The following is a 20,603-nucleotide window of genomic DNA, read 5'->3' as shown; positions in this document are numbered from 1 at the left end:
TGGTATATGAGCTGAGATGCGTTTTGGAATTGGGCCTGGCATGGGATCTGGCACGGGTTATTGCAGGCGATCCGGCACGGGAGTTGTAATGCGATCTGGCATGATATAAAGGTGGCCAGTTGGCCCGGGATCTGGCATGGGAGAATTTTTGGGATGTAGATAGAATGTTGTGAAGATAATTCGTGGGATTGGTGTGACAGCTGGCATGGGTGATATGGAAGCTGGCATGAGTGGTATGGGAGGTGGCATGGATGGTATGGGAGCTGGCCTGGCTTTCGAGAACCGCCTAAAAAGACGAAGTCTACGAAATACATTTCTTAAAAAGGACCAGCAGCCAATCTTCGTTATTCGTTCCTCAGCTTCTTCTTCTTCTTCTTCTTCTGCTGGTTGGTGTTCCAATGATGGTGCTGGCATGCGAGCTGCCATGAGTTTTGGCATGGATTGTGTGGCCTTCAGGATGGGGATATTTCGAAAGTCATCCGTGGCTTCCTTCAACTCTGTCTCGTCATAGAATTGGAAGAAAAATAGATAACACTCCAGTAATTTCAGATAATTGCACCCCTCTTCCCAGACCTCCTCCTCAAACTCGGTGTAATGGCTGCTCGGCTCAAACAAGTAGTCGCTGCTCGTGCTGTGGGGACAGCGTGTACCTTCATCGGCTTTGCCGGCTTGCCAGTTGTATCATGTCCAGCTGGTACAGGCGGAGTCTTCACATACCACGTTGAAGTCGGTCTCCTTGTCCATCTTCTTTTCTTCTCTCCGTTGGATTTCGTCATGACATGTCCTTCCCCAGTTTCCCCCACCCGGACATCCGATTGGGGGGATAGTTTACGTCCGGAATTTTTTACCAGGGAAAGACTCATCATGACATTTTTATCGTATCATAAACTATCTTCTTGGGATTTATATATATGCGGTAGCCTCCCATTCCTATCCGCATACCACTCTCTTTCGCATCTTCAAAGATCCCAGGGGGCCCCAGCGTGAAGGTGAGGAGAGTGAATTTGACTAATTAGGCCCTCCAGACTTCACCGAAATTCTCCACAAGGGTTAAATATCAGTTCCATCAGGGTTTTTGACCCGATCAGAGACCAGGAAATCCCAATTAGTATTTGCCCCCCACACGATATATATATACATATATATACATATATATATATATATATATATATATATATATATATATATATCGTGTACGCTATGTGGAATGTGAGTAGGAAGGCAGAGGGAAGTTTTATCGAGAAGCCACACAAAACTGCTCTATAAATGGTTATATGGTAATGCGATATAGGGGATTTTGGAAATTAGGAATTTGTTCATTTAGCAATTGTATGTTTTCATTATAATTCCTGGCTATGAAGTATTTCCCAGCTATATTAATTAAATATGGACCATTTACTGTTTTTAAGACTTGCAATGTGTTGTGAATACCATTAAGTCCATGAACTGTGTTAATTGAGTGGCAAATTTTGATTTATTACTATTGTTAATGAAATTGGATTCATGTTCCCTGTATCTAGTATGAAAATTCCTTTTTGTTTGGCCGATGTATTTCATATTGCAGTTAGTACCGATACAATTTAAGTGATAAACTCCATTATGTAAATGTTTGTTAGTGTTCCTGATTTTTTTGGGGATTATACTGTTTAATGTATTGTTGATTTTATGAGTAACGTTTATATTTTCTTTTTTGAAAAGGCAGATATTTGATTATTAATTTTGCCTATATATGTTATAGAGTTCCAGGTTTTGACTTTATTGGATTCTATAGGTTGTAAAGTTGTAATTCTGTTGTGGATAAAGTTCTGAATCTTTTCTTATTAAAACCATTCTCACTAACTAATTGTATTATGTATTTGTATCCTGTTGAGTAGGCCTGTTTATTAAATGATCGACTAAAAACGTGAATTTACAAATGTTGTGGGAATATGGATTTTTATTCTAATTTATTTATTTAATACACAAGGTTTACACTACATTTAGGCATTGCATCCCGAAAGAGCAGAAGCTCGTGCCTGGGCATAGTTCAGTCTACTTATATAAAATTGAAGAGTGTTAATTCAGCACAATAATATTAATATCTAGTAAAATACAGACCATGTAATGACATATACAAATATACAAAATACAAAGTATATGAGTATTAGATTACAATTTTAAACTCATATGGCTTAAGGAAAGGCAAAACAATTAAATAATTGATCTAATTTGTTTCCTAAATCTATGTGTGTTTAATGTATTTAGTTCAGGGTAAGCTCTAATTAATGCATTATATATTCTGGGTAAAACATTTCTGCTGTGTTTTAATCCAGCAGTTGTGTGACATTTGGGGGTGTTTAGAAAGAAAATGTGGTTTTGTCTCGTACAGTATTCATGAGGATCAAATTTAAATTTATTGTTATTTTTATGGAAGTAAATGAACAATATTTGTTTATAAATTTGTTCTAGATTTGATGCACCAAATTTCTGAAAAATTAATTTCGTTGTGTGATCAAAAGGTTTATATAGACAAATTTTGGTAATTCACTTTTTTGCAGCAAATTTAAAGGGTGAATAGTTGATTTTCTCATACCTCCCCAACCTAATATAGGCCTACCATACCTACTGAATTATTGATTGAAACAGAGCTACGTACACAGTACACAGAACATAAATAGGTAAATAATAACATAGAATGGAAAATTTGTGGATTGTTTTACGCAATCTGATACACAGAAATGAGATATGCTTGCCCCATTTTAAATGTTGGTCAATAATGATACCTGTATATTTAACTTGTGAGGATATATTCAAAGCGTTATATGAGCAAGTAGATGCGTTATAATCGTGTATTGTTATACTTCTATTATTATTTATTTTTAGTTGTTCAAGGGCATGTGATGTTAATGAAAATATTATTAATTTTAGTTTTAGAAATGTTCAAAGAAAGTAAGTGAGCATCCAGCCATTCTTTAATAATGTTAATACCACTGTTAGAGTTTTGATAAGTTTCATTTCAACTCGAACTGCTAAATATAACCACAGTCTCATCAGCATAAGATTACAGAGTACCAGAATGTTTCTAAATGTCAATTTTAAGTAAATCGTTGATATATATTAAAAACAAAACAGGATCTAAAATCGTCCTCTGAGATACACCTATACAAATGTTACGTGATTCACTAAGGTGATCATTGATTGAGTTCTGTTACTTAAGTAAGATTTACATAATTTTAAAGCCAATCCATTAATTCCCAATCTATCTATTTTATTCAAAAGTATATTATGATTGACTGCATTGAAAACTTCTTGTAAGTCTAGAAAAATTCCTAGACATTTATTTCCTACATCTAATTGTTGAATTATTTTTGAAGTATCTGTCATTATAACATCATCAGTGCACAAATTTTTTCTGAAACCAAATTGATCATCAATTAGTAGTTTTTTTTTTTTCTAAAAATTGTATTAACAGTGTTTTTATACATTTTTCAAATACTTTAGAGAGATTGGGTAATAGTGAAATGGTCTGTAATTATTAAGATTATATTTGTCAACAGACTTGTGAATTGGTGTCACCACATCATGTTTTAGGGCTGAGGGAAATACATTTTGAGATGTGAACAAATTAAATATAAAGGCAAGTGGTTTAGAAATAGCTTCGATAATACATAGCACAAGAAAATGGTTACAACCCAAACATAATAGACAACATCATAAGGAAGACAAAACAAAAACTCAACAAACACACAAAACAAACACAAACACAAGAAATACATCACACTAACATACGAAAACAAAAACACATTCAAGATCGCATCCTCATTCAGAAAACAGAAATACAACATAGCATACAGAACAGAAAACACACTACAAAGACATCTCAACACACAAACAAATAGATACAACCACACAGGTGTATACAAACTCACATGCAATAGTTGCGACAGTTTCTACATTGGACAGAGAGGCATATCATTCCAAACTCGATACAAAGAACACATTAAAGCAATAACCAGAGGACACAATACATCTAATCACAAAATTAATAAATTCCTATTACGATTTTAAAAAAACACACACACACATTTCCAACAGAATATAAATATACACTTCTGAATTCTCAACAACTTATTCAACAGTTAGGTATGTTAAAAGTCAATAAACATGATAAAATGATTTCCTTGGACATAGAAAATTTTACATGAACATTCACATAGATGAAACCATTCAAATAATAGTTACATAATTACAAGGATTAAACATTAATCCTAATACAGTAAAACAAATTGAAAATATATTACACATTTCTTTATATCAAAATTATTTTACTTTCGATAATAAAATGTACAAACAAACAAAAGATTTAGCTATGGGAGATTCAATGTCAGGCTTCATAGCCGATATTTTCCTTCAGCACTTAGAAAATCAACATATTCCTAATATATAACTACAACATAACATTAAAGCATACTTCCGATATGGTGACGATACTTTAATATAATATACAATAGTACTTCACAATCAGAACACATTGTCAATTCCTTCAATAGATTGCATCCCGAAATAATGAAATAGAACATATCAGAAGTAATAACTTCCTTGATCTGAACATTAAAATTAAAAAATCTAAATTTTTCTACAACATTTACTAGAAACCTACATCAATCAGTTATACCATACATCAAACATCTAATCATCACATTTCAGTTCAGAAGCTCGGAGAGTACAGTCGGGTTTTTGTGTGCTCTGTGGTGCGAGTTACTAGTCTTAACAATGGGAAGAAACATGGGTGCAAACTGTGAAGGAGGAAGTGGGAAGGATCAGGACAATCAGATTATTTTCACCCTCAAACTAACTTATGTTTGAGGATCTTAAATCTTCAGTGCAGAAAATCAGTTGAATTCATGTCTTCCAAGTTCGACAGTCTTAGAGAGGAATTGGCGCACACAAGACATGAACTCAACTGAGGAGATGAAGAGGCTAGTGCAAGAGAATGACCATCTCACATGGAAAGTGAGTGATCTGCAACAGTGAACACACAGAGACAATATAATTCTATTCAAAGTTCTGGAGATCGATGAACAATCAACTTGTGAAGTCATTGACCAAATATCGGAAGTCATGGGCGGTAGTGAATTGGTGCAACATAATGTAAGCGTAGCACATCGTATACCATCCAGGCCAGGTCATCTACTTCACAAAGAGGAGAAGTCGTGATGAATGGCTCCAGCAGTTCAGAAATGAGGCCAAAAAAGATGACAGTTGTCCAGGGTTTGCGACAAAGAAGTCAACAGGGAACTTCCGACAGGAAGCATCACAGCAGGCGACCAACTGACAGCAGTGACCAAGACAGGGGATGAAGCACGTCTGAAGAATTATAAATTTGTCTGGACAAGAGATGGTAAAATATTTGCAAGAAAAGATGATGGCTGTCCAGTGAGTAAAATCACTAATGTTGACGATGTAAATAATTTTAAATAGTATTGTGTCGGTACTCATGTTTAATTATACAACATAATTGACTTAACAATGGCTAGTAATACTATATTAAATGAAATCCATCAGTGCAAATTTAATAATAATAATAATAATAATAATAATAATAATAATAATAATAATAATAATAACACAATGGTTTCTAACTGTTTACTTCACTGCAATGAGTATATTACCAATATGCTATCAGATCTTAAAATATTCCACTTAAACATTCATAGCAGCAACAAGAATTTTTCCAAACTCTGTGTTTTACTTAATAATTTTTCCTTTTACTTTGATATTATAGTTATAACTGAAACCTGGCTTGATCATGACTCTGGCTATGATATTAATGGTTATAAAAAATTTGTTGAAAGTAATAAGTATAATAAATGGATGGTATACAGTATTTCTATATTCTTGCATGATATTTAAATACATGTTGCCAAAATTATCCAAGCTATTTTCTAAAATTTTAATGTTTATGTCACCCAGAATAACATTGTTTTTTATAACTTTTATATTGACAAGAAGCTTTTAAAAATTGTGTTGCAATGGGATATGTCAATATCACTTAAAAGAGACTAGAATGTTTTCCTTAAAATTTACAACTACCGGTACATCAGCTGCTTGTCTACGCGGATGACATGAATATGTTAGGAGAAAATCCACAAACGATTATGGAAAACACGGGAATTTTACTTGAAGCAAGTTTGGAAATTATTCCCGAAAAGACAAAGTGTATGATTATGTCTCGTGGCCAGAACATTGTACGAAATGGAAATATAAAAATTGGAAATATATGCTTTGAAGATGTAGTAAAATTAACAAATAACAAGTAGCAAATATGACACTCGGGAGGAAATTAAACTCAGAATATATATGGGAAATGCTTGTTATTATTCGGTTGAGAACCTTTTGTCATCCGGTCTGCTCTCAAAAATCTGAAACTTAGAATTTATAAAATAGTTATATTATCGGTTGTTCTGTATGGTTATGAAACTTGGACTCTTATTTTGAGAGAGGAACAGAGATTACGAGTGTTTGATAATGTTGCTTAGAAAAATATTTGGGGCTAAGAGGGATGAAGTTACAGGTGAATGGAAAAGATTACAAAACGCAGAACTGCACGCATTGTATTCTTCACCTGACGTAATTAGGAACATTAAATCTAGAGTTTTGAGATAGGCAGGGCATGTAGCACGTATTGGCGAATCCAGAAATGCATATGGAGTTTTAGTTGGGAGGTCGAAGGGAAAAATACTTTTGGGGAGGTCGAGACGTACTCTATATGGGAGGATAATATTAGATTAGATTAGATTAGATTAGATCTTTATTAGCCGAATAGAATTACAAGCATTCATGGCGTCGTCAGTATACAAGAAAAATGACATAACATACAATATAATACAAAAATAGACTTAATTCTAAATAAATTTAACAGTTTAATATTAAGTGACATGCAAAAAAAAGAGAGAAAAAAAAATATATATATATAGGACAAGCTTGATCTTCAGTCTCCACTGTTCTACCTGGTATCTTCTCTTTTTGCTTTCCCCTGTCTTTTCTTCAACTCTGAGTTACCTGAAACATAAATGGTCAAGGGCAGTATCAAGAAACGTTAAATTCTAAAATTTTAAATTTAGGTATTCATTTGTGCAAAATGGCATATGTGTTAATAAAATGTTCTTTACCTCTTTTTTTAACTTTCTTATGTTAAGTTCTTTGATTTTCTGTGGAAGTTTATTATATAAATTGCTGCCTCTATGTGAAATGCTGTTAAGACTTCTGGTAAGCCTGTGGTAATTCAGATATATGTTTTGGGATGTTCTGGTGTTATACTCATGATAGGTTGAATTTGTTTTAAAGGAATCTATGTTTTGATGAATAAAGCACACTGTTTCTAAAATATATATGCAGGGTACAGGTAAGATTTTTAGTTCTCTGAAAATTTTTATACTTTCAGTCCGAATAGGAACTTTTTTAATGATTTTGAGTATTCTTTTCTGCAATTTGAGGACTTGTGTCACTTTTGGTGAAGATCCCCAGGTAATAATGCCATATGATAGTATTGAATGAACATATCCAAAATAGACTGATATTAAAAGTTCCATGGATGATATCTTCGCAAGGACACAAAAAGCATAACATAAGCGACTCAGCTTCTCAGTTACATGTTGTATATGCTTTTCCCATGTTAGACTGGAATCTATCCATATACCTAAAAATTTAGAGCATTCCACTTCCTTAATTATGGTATTACTAAGAACTATGTGAATCTGGTCAGTTGGATATTGATTGAAAGATGCATATACAGTTTTATTTACATTTAATTTAAGCTTATTATTTGCTAGCCACTTGTCTAGTTTCGTTGATGTTGCATTAATTTTCATTTGCAAGTTCTCTTCCTTATTATCATTCAGTATTATGTTTGTGTCATCTGCAAATAAGACAGTTTTCCCTTCAGTTATATTTAACGGGAGATCATTTATGTATAGGAGAAATAATATTGGACCAAGAATTGAGCCTTGAGGGACACCATGGGGCATAGGAACGGATTTTGATTTTACTGAGCCAATTTGTACAACCTGTTCCCTATTGCTTAAGTACGAGATGAACCAGTTCCCTGCTAATCCCCTTATGCCAAATTGTTGTAGTTTCCAGATTAGAATTTCATGATTAACCATGTCAAATGCTTTGCTAAGGTCCAGGAAAAGTCCAACGGTTTGTTCTTTATTGTTTTTAGCATTGAGGATTGATTCGATAAACGATATTACAGCATTATTGATTCCTTTACCTTTTCTAAAACCAAACTGAGAATTTGACAGTATATTATTATATTCTAGGAATGAGACTAATCTGTTGTACATAACCTTTTCAAGGACTTTCGAGAACCCAGATAATAGGGATATAGGCCTATAGTTCTCAATATTTTGTTTAACTCCCTTCTTAAAAATTGGGCAAACTTTTGCTACTTTAAAGATCTCTGGAAATTTACCAGTGACTAAGGATAAATTACAGATGTCTGTCATTGGCAGAGCTAAAAGATGATTACAAGCTTTTATTACTGCATCTGGGATTTCGTCAATTCTACATGCCAGGCTATATTTTAGGTTTCCCATTATTTTGTGAATTTCTTCTGTGGTTACTGGTTTTAAAAAAATTGTACTTTTATTCCCTGTATGTTGAAAGGTTGACTGCGGATTCCTTGTTGGTGCAGGTTCTAAAGTTTGCGTAACATTTGCAAAGTAATTATTAAACACTTCAGCTAATTTATGTGGACTCTTAATTAAGCTACCATTGTTTAATAATTCAATATTGACTTTTGCTGTGTCTGATTTTTGCCCGGTTTCCCTTTTTACCACATCCCAAATTGCTTTACTTTTATTTTCTGCTCTCAAAATGAAGTCCTGATTGTAATTTAATTTTGCCTTATGGATTACTTTTTTTAGGATGTTACAATATGTTTTATAATATAGTTTGAGATTTAAATCATTTGTATATTGACATATATTGTGCAATTGTCTTTTCCTTTTACAAGAAATTATGATTCCTTTCGTTATCCAATTTTTTATTTATTCATTTTGTTTGAAAGAATAATTTTTTAAATTGGAAATGCGATATTGAAATAATGTGTTACAGTGTTAATGAATTCCACTGATTTTTCATTTACATCTGTTTTGTTAAACACATCAGACCAGTCTTCTTTTAGGAGCATAGATTTAAAGTATTCTATATTTGACTCATTAAATGATCTTTTATAGCTGACGGACTTATTACTAGCTTTAGGTTCAGCATTTGCTTCTAATTTTATATGTAAAAATGTAGCATTATGGTCTGAAATTTCCATTTTTATATTCTCTGCTGAGAATGGGTAGAAATCATTATCAATAACTATTTGATCCAGGCATGTCTGTGATGTAGGAGTTATATGTGTGGGGGGAATCTATAGTTTCTATTAAGTTAAATGAATGAATCAGTGATCTGAAATCAGAAGCTGCACTATTGCTTTCTGAAAAATCTATATTGAAATCGCCACATAAAATTAATGGTTTATTCTTGTTTTTTAACGAGTGCAATAGGATTTCAAGATTCTCAAGAAATGTTTTCAAAGATCCACTTGGTGATCTATAAATGCAGGCTACTGTGAAACAATAATTTGAGTAATTTATTTCTGTTACTACGTGTTCAAAATCCTTTTCTCGGTTAAGGTAGTATGTTTGTCTTTTCTCAATATGAGATATGTTACTGGTGGCTTTTACAAATATTGCTGAGCCTCCGTTTTTATACTTTGTGCGACTAAAGGAACTTGCAAGTTTATAATTTTTAATATGGAATAAAGTTACTTCTTTTTCATTTAGCCAATGTTCTGTACAACACAAAATATCTATATCTCGTAATTCATGACTGAATAGTACTTCTAATTCATTTAACTTATTTTTAAGGCATTGAAAGTTTTGATGCATTATTGACATACCAGTAGAGTTGAATATATTATTAGTATTACCAGAAGTCTTTACCATATCAAGTGTAATTAATTTACCAATATTATCTATCCTATTGATTGATCTGTTTATAAAAAATCTTCACTTAGCTTTTTAGGAGGTATCCTTTTCCTCTGAGATTTACGAAGATCAGCAGTTCCCTTGTCAGCTTCAGATTCCTTGGACAGTTCTCCCCTATCCGCAGTTCCCTCGTCAGCATCCAGTTCCTCGGGTAGTTCTCCCCTGTCAGCACTTTTCTTGATGACGTCGTCTTCTTCTGCCGAGTCTCCCCTGTCAGTAGTTCCCTTGTTGGGGTCGTCTTCTTCTGTCGAATCTCCCATGTCCGCTGTTCACTTGTTGGCTTCGCCTTCTTCTGCCGAGTCTCCCCTGTCAGCTGTTCCCTCGATGGTGTCGTCTTCTTCTGCCGAGTCTCCCCTGTCAGCTGTTCCCTCGATGACATCGGTTTCTTTTGTCGAGTCTTCTGTATCCGGTCTGGTCCAATCCATCACGATGGGGTCCCTTGTTGCACTCCCAATTACATTCAATATTTCATTCATAATGTGTTCTCCCATTTGTTGCTTCCCACTGTTGTTAAGATGAAGTCCATGTCTAGTGAATTTATTTCTATCCAGGTTTACGTCGATTATCCTAACATTTTTGAAGATTACCATCCTTTTTTTCAGTCTACAATTAAATGACTTGACTTCCTTATTTACACAAGATGAAGCTATGAGATCATGTCTGTGTGGAGCACTTATGAGCAGGACATTTGTATGACTGCATTTATTTGCAAGCGACGTCAGGTTCCTAATAGCATGGGCTGCATTGTTTTTGCTGATGTCATTTGTACCTCCCCACACTACCACAAAGTCATTTTTTGTTAATTTCGTGATGTCAGATTTGGCACTTTCTACTATATCTTTAGTGCTAGCGTTGGGTTTCACGTAACCAGTAACATTAATCGGCACTTTACTAAGATATTTTATGTTCTCTGCACAACCTCTCGCATGACTGTCACCAATAACTGTAACAGTACGTTTCTTTGTACTCTGTAGACTTCTTTGTTTACATTTTCCGCCATTTTCGTTCTTCCTTTGAACCACACTTTCCTTCTCCTGTTGACTCTGGAGCACTTCGTAGCGATTTACTATTACTGGAAACGGTTGTCGATCGGTATGGTGAAATTCTCTAGAATTATTTGCTTTGGTCCCCTTTTTACCTGTTGCTATAGTCCATCCAAGCGTTTCCAAGGAACTTTCTTCTTTCGCGGTACTGCAATTAGGCCTACAAATTGGAACCTCTCCTTGGTGCTGTAGACTGTTTCCATCCTCTTGCAGCACTTTAATTATTTCCAACACAGATAACAACTCTCCTTGAAGTTTATCCACTTTCCTTTCCAGACTGCAACACCTTGTACACGATTCGTTGTTTGGAAGATTGAAATTACTACAAAATGCGGGAGCTACATTTACATTTCCCAAGTCGGCCGCCATCTTGGATAACAACAATAATTAAGATGGATTTGAGGGAGGTAGGATATGATGGTAGGGACTGGATTAATCTTGCTCAGAATAGGGATCAATGGCGGGCTTATGTGAGGACGGCAATGAACCTCCAGGTTCTTTAAATGCTGTAAGTAAGTAATTAAAGATTTATTTACTCTCCTGTCCCTACCTTTACGTAGACTGTTATACTCTGTGTCAATAATCCAATTAATCATAAATAATAAACCAGATAATTATTGGGCTCCTTCTGAAAAAAAAAAGTTTGATTGCAGAAAAGAAACTTTTATTTTATTGTCTTATTTCTTTTTGTTTATGGTATGTTTCACCAATAAATTAAATTAGTAACACAAATAGGCCTAATAAATTTAAAAATCTTACCTTTACGTGAGTTTAGAGAGCCTTCATAATCTGGGGAAAACTTCTTTTATAGTGTGAAATAGTAGGAACTGACAATTAGAAAACGAACCTTAAATTTGGAACATTGTTACCAGTAGCTGAAAACCTTAAACATATGGCCAGTCTGGTACCTGCTGAAACTGCGTCACAAAAAAAAAAAAGAAAAACTTGTTTTTGGCCCAATCAGTTGTAATGTCATTTCAAAATCTGATCTTGACATCCGCGTAAATTTTTAAACAGTGTTATTTTCGGCCAGTTTCACTTCGTCAATCATGATTCTAGTTTCATCTCTTCCTTTGTGATATTTGCTCATCCAAAATAAAGATCTTTTTTCTCGCTTCCGTTGTGGTTGATCAGCAACAATAACCGAAACAGCTGCAGTGATAGCTACGTACATTATCAAGCGTTGATACTGCTCTTCGGACTGGATCCGAAATCGCAGGAATATGTGCGTAAATGAAAACGAGATGTGCGCAAGTGAAGTTGCACTTTTAACTGGCAACTGTTTTTGCCTCTCATTATTCCTGCGCAGTTGCAAAAGTGGAAACGTGGTTTATGTTCATGTAACTGATTTAGATTTTGTTTTAATGTTTATGATATTTGTGATTAAGGAGATCATGAATCATGTAAATTTCCAATCCGGCATGTGCCTTCGTGACTGAGGTAAACCATGAAATCCTCAATCATATTGACTGACCATAGGATTTGACCCGAGACCTTTCGAATATGAGTCACTACCATCTGAGCCAAGTTGTTTGGTTTTCTTTATTGCTTATTCATTTCTTGTAATTTTATTGTTTGTTAGTTGCAATACTAACAAGAAACGTTACAGTAACAATTATAACAATAAACGTTGCACTATAGTAGACTACTAAGCAGTGGCGTGCGGTGACATTCATCGATACCCCAGCAAAAAAAAAAAAAAAAAAAAAAATTGTTTAACATAATAGTGAATAAGTGCAATATTAATCATCTTAAATATATTAATATAAATATTTAAAATACTTACATAATGCAGGTATGTTATGGGATAACCGTACGCCAGGAATGAAAGTGCTGTTTTGTTACTTAATGGTGAACTCCATTCTCCTGTCCTGCACAGCAAAGAAACCTACAGTCCTTTCGAAGAATGTGTCCTTTTGCCTGATTTCTTCAAGAAGATCTGCTTCAATTGACAGTAACGCCAGATTTGATAGTCTTTTTTCGCCAGTCCTGTTTCTTGAATATGTTTTAATTCGTTTTAATGCTGAGAAAGACCTCTCGACTGAAGCTGTAGATACTGATATTGTACATATTAGTGAAATTAACTTTGAAAGCTGTGGAAAACATGTCGAAATGGATTTGTCTGACATTATTTGTAATAACTCAAATGAGTTTTTTTCTTTAAAATCATCAGCAGCATAGAACACAGTTAGCTCATTTCGCAACCTGACTTCCTCAAAATGGTTACCATAGGCGCTAAGTAAGTTAGAGAATTCAATCTGTGGGAACTGCTTTTGATAAATGTCATATTTTCCATTCTCACTTGATATTAGTTCTAAAAAGCCTAAGCTACCATAGTCTTGGAATCGACTTTCTAGATGGCTGTCAACATTGTCAAATATTTCATAATATATTTGTTTGTAATTCACATTTCTTTTGCACGGTTCTCTGACTTCATCTGCTGTTTCTGCAAAAACAGTTTCAAATTCATTTCTCATGGCTGATATTTTTCTGCGAGTTTCATCTACTTTCTTCCAACAGAAGGCAATGTCAAAAGATTTGCTTTGAAGAATGTTATATAGAACACTAGTAAATGCAAATATTTTGTCAAAAGTTCTCAGCAGAAAACAGAAAGTGAAGTCTCTCAAATTTAGAAGGTAACCCTTTACAGGTGCCAAAATATCTTTCTCAATTTCACTTGAATTGTTTAGCATTGCATCAAACACCTTATATAAGTCATTTCTATGGACATAGACTATATTTACCAATCTCTTTGTATAATTCCATCGAGTTGGTGCAACACTAGGTAGCCTCCTCTGTAGAAACGCATCTAGGAACTTGGTTCTCTTGGGTGACTGGGAGAAGAAGGCAGCAATGCCACTCAGAGTACTAAAAAAAATTTTGCATTCTTTTATGTTATTGACTGTGTTTGATAGTACCAAATTTAGACAGTGCGCATAACAATGTACAAATAACGCCTGTGAATGTGTCTGTTTAATAAGTGCTTGTACCCCGTTTATACGACCTGCCATTGAGGCCGCTCCATCATAACACTGTGCGATTAGTTTATCATTGCTGTCAAATTCCGTCAAGTATTGTCTTATTAGCTCAGCAATCTCTGGAGCTGTGCGATTTTCACTTACATCTTGAAAGCTAATAAACCTTTCTTTTGTTTGGCCATTATGTACGTATCGAAGTACAATGGAAAATTGTGCAGTATTAGAGACATCTGTTGTTTCGTCAACTAAAACTACAACATAATTGGCTAATTTTATTTCTAATTTTATTTCTTCTAATAAAGATTTGGCTACTGCTTCTATTAGATCATTTTGTATTCTATTAGACACGTCTTTGAATACTGTAGAGGTTTCTAAGTGTGCTTTCAAGAGGGGATCGTATTCTGCAGTATATTTCAGAAGTTCAACATATACTGTTTTCGCTGTAAGAAAAATCCTAATGTAAACACAAGCACCTTGCTGTCATACCCGTGATTGGCTCCCAGTCGAAATACTCACATGACGCAGGAAAATACAGTTCGTATTTGGAAACCACAATAAAATATTGAATTCTAGTTGTTAAATACGATGAAATATATAACTTCACTCATATGTAAAACGCTATGTAAAAGAAAAGCTACTTATATATTTTGTTATGTACTATGAACGCGGATGAATACCAACAGTAATACCGAGGTAATCTGTTCTTGTAACAAGCTGGCGTCACTTGAGCTCGTAGTTTTTCACGTAAGCACGTGGTATTGAAGTATGGCTTTTGCATCCTCAACTGTCCATTGTGAAGACATAAGACTTAAAAATAATTTAATTACAGTAATTATAAAGTAAATGTTTCCTAAGCAAACGAATGCACAGTAGTGAGGTTAGGCCTACTTGACGAGTAACGGGAAATGTTTAACATGAAACAGAATGTACAACAGTAGATGGGAACACGTACTGAGAATCTATGGCGTCAAACAGCGGCCAATGAAGCCTCACTTCAGTCACGTGCTATTGTTTATATTAGGATTTTTCTTGCAGCGAAAAGATTATAGTTACCCCTATTAATGGAAGTACTGGATTCATCATGGCCTTTGAATGCAAGTTCTTGCTTGCTTAGAAAACACACAGCATGAATAAATCTCTTAAGGAGTTCCCTGTTTTGCTCAACTTTCTTATTATGAAAAGTTATTTCATTTTTAAGCTGGTCACTTAGTTGCATGTCAACCCGAACTCTTCCAAAAGAGGCAATTAAATAGGATGCTTTGATGTGCCCAACAGATTGCTCATGAGAAACTGCTGCTTTTGTGAAGCTCCCTAAGTTAATGTAACCTGATTTTGTTCAGCTGATATTTCTATCTTGGCCAAATAACAGACAATTCCAACAAAATAGAGAGTTATATTTTCTGCTTCCAGCTAGCCATAAATATTTCTCATAAGAAGAAACTGTAAAATGTCTGGTACAATTTTTAGATTTATGTACCAAATCTGGCAACTCAGGGGTTGGCCTACCTTCCTGTATAATGCTCTTCTTTTCTTGAAAAGGCCTCGTTGAAAACGGTCGCTCATGTAGCTTCTCAATTATGCACTCCAATATACTCATTTTTCATATAAATTACAAATGTTCTTAATAAAATTAATATAACAACTATAATATTTCAATGACAATGCCACAAAGCGAATTGCATTAACTACCTTTAACTACTTCGCGACATGTGTAAATTCTAAGCGTAAACACAAATTAAAATTGTAGTTGGCCACGCTTACCAAGTTAACAAACTGAATGCAATAAAAGTCAGTCCAGAAATAACTACATTATAAAACACATTAAATAAATTAACTATGTAGGCCTACTGTTTATTAACAAGTTTACATTCCAGCTAAAAGGTAACTTCCAACTTGATACGAGTAAAATATGTTCAATAATATTATCATCAATATTTTTAAAACCTTCCGCCAATTCACCATTTATACCTCTATGGCTCCACGCGCTAAGAACAGTGAGCTCTCACTGGATGGATAAGAATTCTGACGTCACCTACCGCCAGCTTGCAGGATTTCTTACATTATACACGACTAACCCCCTCTCACTCTCTTACCCACAAAGCACACCCGAAATATAGAGAGCGCATGCGCTAACTCAGCAAATTCAGTATTGCTGGGTCTGGCGAGCTCTCATCTGACAGCACATCATAGTGGATTCGCGCGTGGGAAATTCAAACTAGATTTATGCAACAATGAATATAGTATAGTAAAACAACGGTGTATAGAAATTACTTACCCCAGCAGTGCTGGGGTTGCTGGGGTTGACTGCACGCCACTGCTACTAAGACATGCTGTGTAGTGCAGTGTTGTTCAGTTGTGCAATTGAAAGTTCTTCGGAGAAAATTTTGTCACTAACTCTTACGTCCACAATGTGTACCATGCGAAAATTACGGGGCACTTTACTGGAATGTGACGCTTTTTAGATTGTAATAATGATGAGGTATACTTTGCTCCAAAACATGACGGCCTTTCTTCTTGAAATTGATAAATTCCCATCTTCTCCTCAACCCTTAGGCACGTGGCACAAATGAAATATGACAATAACTTCAAGAATTGGTAACTAAGCTAAGTGTTTATCCCTTGTTCGTTCCTACAGTTAAGTGATGAAGAGTGTGAGGGAAGGCTGTCATATTTTGGAGCAAAGTAACTTTCGTTTCCTAAAGAATGTAAAGGTATTATCTTTACATGCAAAGAAGGTATTTGGGGGCCAAGGAGGTAGTACTCCAGGTCCGAGTTATCTCACATACCCAGTGAGAAGAACGTAACTAGAGGAATGTAAATAGACATAATAATTAAAGGAGCAGTCCGCGATAAAATTCCATATTTCGATTATATTATAGGATGTTTACCAAAGTAATCTTTGGATTAACGGTGTTTGTCGCATCGCTCTACGCCTTTCAGTTTGCGAAATATTAAAGGTCTTACTGCAAGCTCTGACGTCATAACCACTGATCGCTTCATAAGACTGCGTTGTATTTCCTTTTGACATACAGCGTAGAACGAGTAAATATATATTCATACATTACAGTCAGTTATTATTAACACACTTAGGACCTAACACATGCATATACTGTAATAATAATAATAATAATAATAATAATAATAATAATAATAATAACTTACCCATTTTGAATTTCGTACTCATAGTGATTAGAACAACTTGGGTCTGGTAAGGGTTCAAACTGAAAAGGTTTAATATGTCGATCCATTATAACCTAGGTCAACGCCTTCACTGAGTGAGTGAATGTATGTGAGACGTGAAATTTTCGTTATGAATGGACTGCAAATACGTGTTTATCTCAACAATAAATTAGTACATGGTTTATATTGTGACAGCGACGTGAGATTCGAACTCACGACCAGCGTCCCGCGAGAGAGCATATCGCGCGGGCTTCACGGGGAAAGGGGAAAGGGGCCTACACGCGAGGGGAGGCTGCGCGCGCAGCTGCTACTTAACGCAGTGAATGTGGAACGACCTTCCTGACTATTCCAGAAGTGCGTCGAAGTGGAGATATCGAGATAATTCTCTACACACCTGTAGAAATTTCTCGCAACTATGATTTTGCTATAAAAGAAGAAGCGCCAGCGAACTCGAGCAGAGTTTTCAGTTATTCAGTCCGTGAGTAAGCCAGAGCAAGCAAGCCAGTCAAGCCAACCGGAGTTCGACTCGAGTGTGCGTCCGCATCTGCGTCAGCATCCGAAGGCCTGAGTTCGAGTGCAGTGGATCGCAGTTGGAGGGACCTGAGTTCGAATGCAGTGGACCGCAGTTGGAGGGACCCGAGTTCGAGTACAGTGAACTGTCTCTGAAGGTCTGTGGTTCGAGATACTGTGGACTCGAGTGACTGAGATAGAAGAACTGTGAACTGAGAACTGATAGTTCTGATTTGTAAATAGTGCTTTGTAAATATTAGTTAAGATTAACAGTTCATTGTTGTTCGTACTAGTCCAAGTAAATTGTCATTGTCGTCGGTGGAGTGCTATAACGAATACTGTGTTGAGTGAAAATCCAATTGTTGATGAGGGCGTTTAAGGCGAATTGTAGAAAGGAATTATTGTTGTGACGAATAAATTACATTGTTGTTACTAATAAAAGTTACAATATTATTCTATTGCGTCATATTGTTGAGTCACATGGTTTAGGCACGAAGCTATGTTTGGGGGAACCTCTAAAACATGTGGAGCATCGAATTGTGGCAGTTGATAACCAGAACTACTTCCAAGACATTTTTCTGTATATCATCTTCTCTCCACGCATTTTTCTTCCAGCTGTATGTTTTGTCTTCTACCCATCGTTTAGTGGCTTTAGAGTACTGGAGTCTGGAGCCAGTTACATCTCTTTTCACGTTGTAATTACGGTCCATTATCGCAATCATAGTTCTTGTTACCATTCCACCATATGGAATGTGTTTTCTCTTAGGAGTGTAAAGCAATCTCTCGTTATGGTATGATTCAAATTTGCTGGTGTGACAAAATTGATTAGTCTGATTTAGGTCTTTCAAAAGGGCAGGGTTACATACAACTTTTTTCAGAGCATTGTAATCGCTGGATCCAGGTTCGATCCATTCCCTCTCACTATTGTATGGGTGAATGTGTGCGCATTTTTTATTATGTCTCTGTTTCTCCCCATTCGTGTATATTACAAACATGATTTAATACAGAAATGAATCTGTCTTCTAAGTCGTCAGAATCACCTTCACATGTAGCACAAGACCACATAGGTAATTTATGATGCTCTCTTTCCACATTTGTCCGGCAGCTTTAAGCTTTTTGCCATGTGCTAAATGTCAGATTGATAGCCCATCCATTCATATTTGGTCCTTATCAATTTCCTAATTCCTCTATGGTGGCCCGATAGAAAGAGGGTAATGTTCATTTTTTCTTTTAGGCGATCTAGAACTTTTTCGCATGCTGCTTCGCCTACAATTAGACCTTTTTTCAGAACTACGAAGTCTATAATCTTATCTGAATCGAAGTCCATTACACTGTAAGTCACATATTTTGCACTGTAACTAGGTGAGTCAAATTGGCCATCACCGTGATTTGCACGTTTTTATCTTTTAGGGAATTGATAAGTTGTTCATGAATCTGAAAATAAGTACATCTGACTGTTGGTTCTACGAATTTTGAAATTATTTTATAAAATGTTGTCTTGCCGATGTAAAGTTTTTGAAAATTTTTCAAACAATCTGTATCTTATATCGCACAAGTATAACGCAGAACTCACTCCTATTCTTCACCTCTGTTCGGATTTCCACTCCCAATTACGGGCATTCTGGTACACTGCATTAACTTTCAGCAATGGTCCTATTGTTTCTACCAAATATTTGTAAAATAGGAATGACAAATACATTCAGGGACAAAAAAACCGGACACTTTAATATTTGCTGGTATTTTGCAAAACATTATCTTCTCATACAATATTATGGTAGCCATCTCTTGTTATGGAGACGTGTATACATTGTTGATTGTTTTTGTTTTGTAAACAAGCCATTACAACCAATTATTCCAATTTTGCTTTCGGAGTCTCAGCTATAACAATTTTGTCTCCACCATCTTGTGCTTCATTATCGTTATCATTCGTTATTTCTTTATTTTTACATTTTCTGAGTTTAAGTGGGGTTGTAACATTTGTCTTAAAACAAGATGCGACCTGAAGATGTGGCTCGAGCTGTAGCCCTTTACGATGATGGACGCAGTGTACGTTACATTGCAAATGTTATGAATATGGCTAGAAGCACAACCCATGATGCCATAAAACGGTATAGAGAGACCCTAGAATATACTAGAAGACCAGGTTCGGGTCGTCCAAGAGCTACAAATCCAAATGAAGACAGGTATATGGTGTTGAGAGTTCTTAGGGAGTACAACCTGCCAGCTACTAGTGTAGCCCAGCATTTTGTTAACATGCATGGACGCCCAATTTCGGCCAAAACAGTTAGAAGGAGGTTGAAAGCAAGTGGACTGATATCAAGTAGACCAGCAACTGGTCCCAGACTTCTCAGGATGCATCGAGTTGAACGACTGCGTTTTGCAAATGATCACAGAGATTGGAGAAATGGACAGTGGAGCTGTGTTCTGTTCACCGATGAGTCCCGTTTCAATCTGTGCTCACCTGATGGACGTGAAGGAGTTTGGAGAAGGAGGGGAGAACGATTTTCACAGTGTTGCATTTCCGAAAATGTGCCGTATGGAGGTGGTGGAGTGATGGTTTGGACAGGAGTGTGTACGGATGCTCGTACAGAGTTGGTTTTTGTTGAAAATGGAAGACTAACAGCTGGTAGGTATATAAATGACTGCTTGGCTGATCATGTTGTGCCATTTGGCCAATTTGTAGGCGATAATTTTGTTTTAATGCATGATAATGCACAGCCGCATATTGCCCATGCGGTCAGAGATTATCTCCAAGAAGTGGGAATCCATGTTCTTCCATGGCCAGCAAGGAGTCCAGACATGAACCCAATTGAACACGTGTGGGACATGCTGGGATGGCATGTTAAGAATAGACGACCGAGACCAGAATC

At 35.7% G+C, this 20,603-nt stretch overlaps 1 protein-coding gene across 1 annotated transcript in view; it reads right to left on the bottom strand.

The window, feature by feature from the left end:
• The window catches only part of LOC138697038 (streptococcal hemagglutinin-like), a 76,209-nt gene extending 60,264 nt beyond the window's left edge, over nucleotides 1-15,945 (bottom strand). The window contains exon 1 of the mRNA XM_069822631.1: nucleotides 12,852-15,945. The gene's annotated coding sequence lies outside the window, so the exon portion shown is untranslated. The remainder of the gene's footprint in view (nucleotides 1-12,851) is intronic.
• Nucleotides 15,946-20,603: the final 4,658 nt, after the last annotated feature.

The sequence above is a fragment of the Periplaneta americana genome, chromosome 3 (assembly GCF_040183065.1).
Source record: "Periplaneta americana isolate PAMFEO1 chromosome 3, P.americana_PAMFEO1_priV1, whole genome shotgun sequence".
Taxonomy (NCBI): domain Eukaryota; kingdom Metazoa; phylum Arthropoda; class Insecta; order Blattodea; family Blattidae; genus Periplaneta; species Periplaneta americana.
This window is presented reverse-complemented; position numbering and strand designations above follow the sequence as displayed.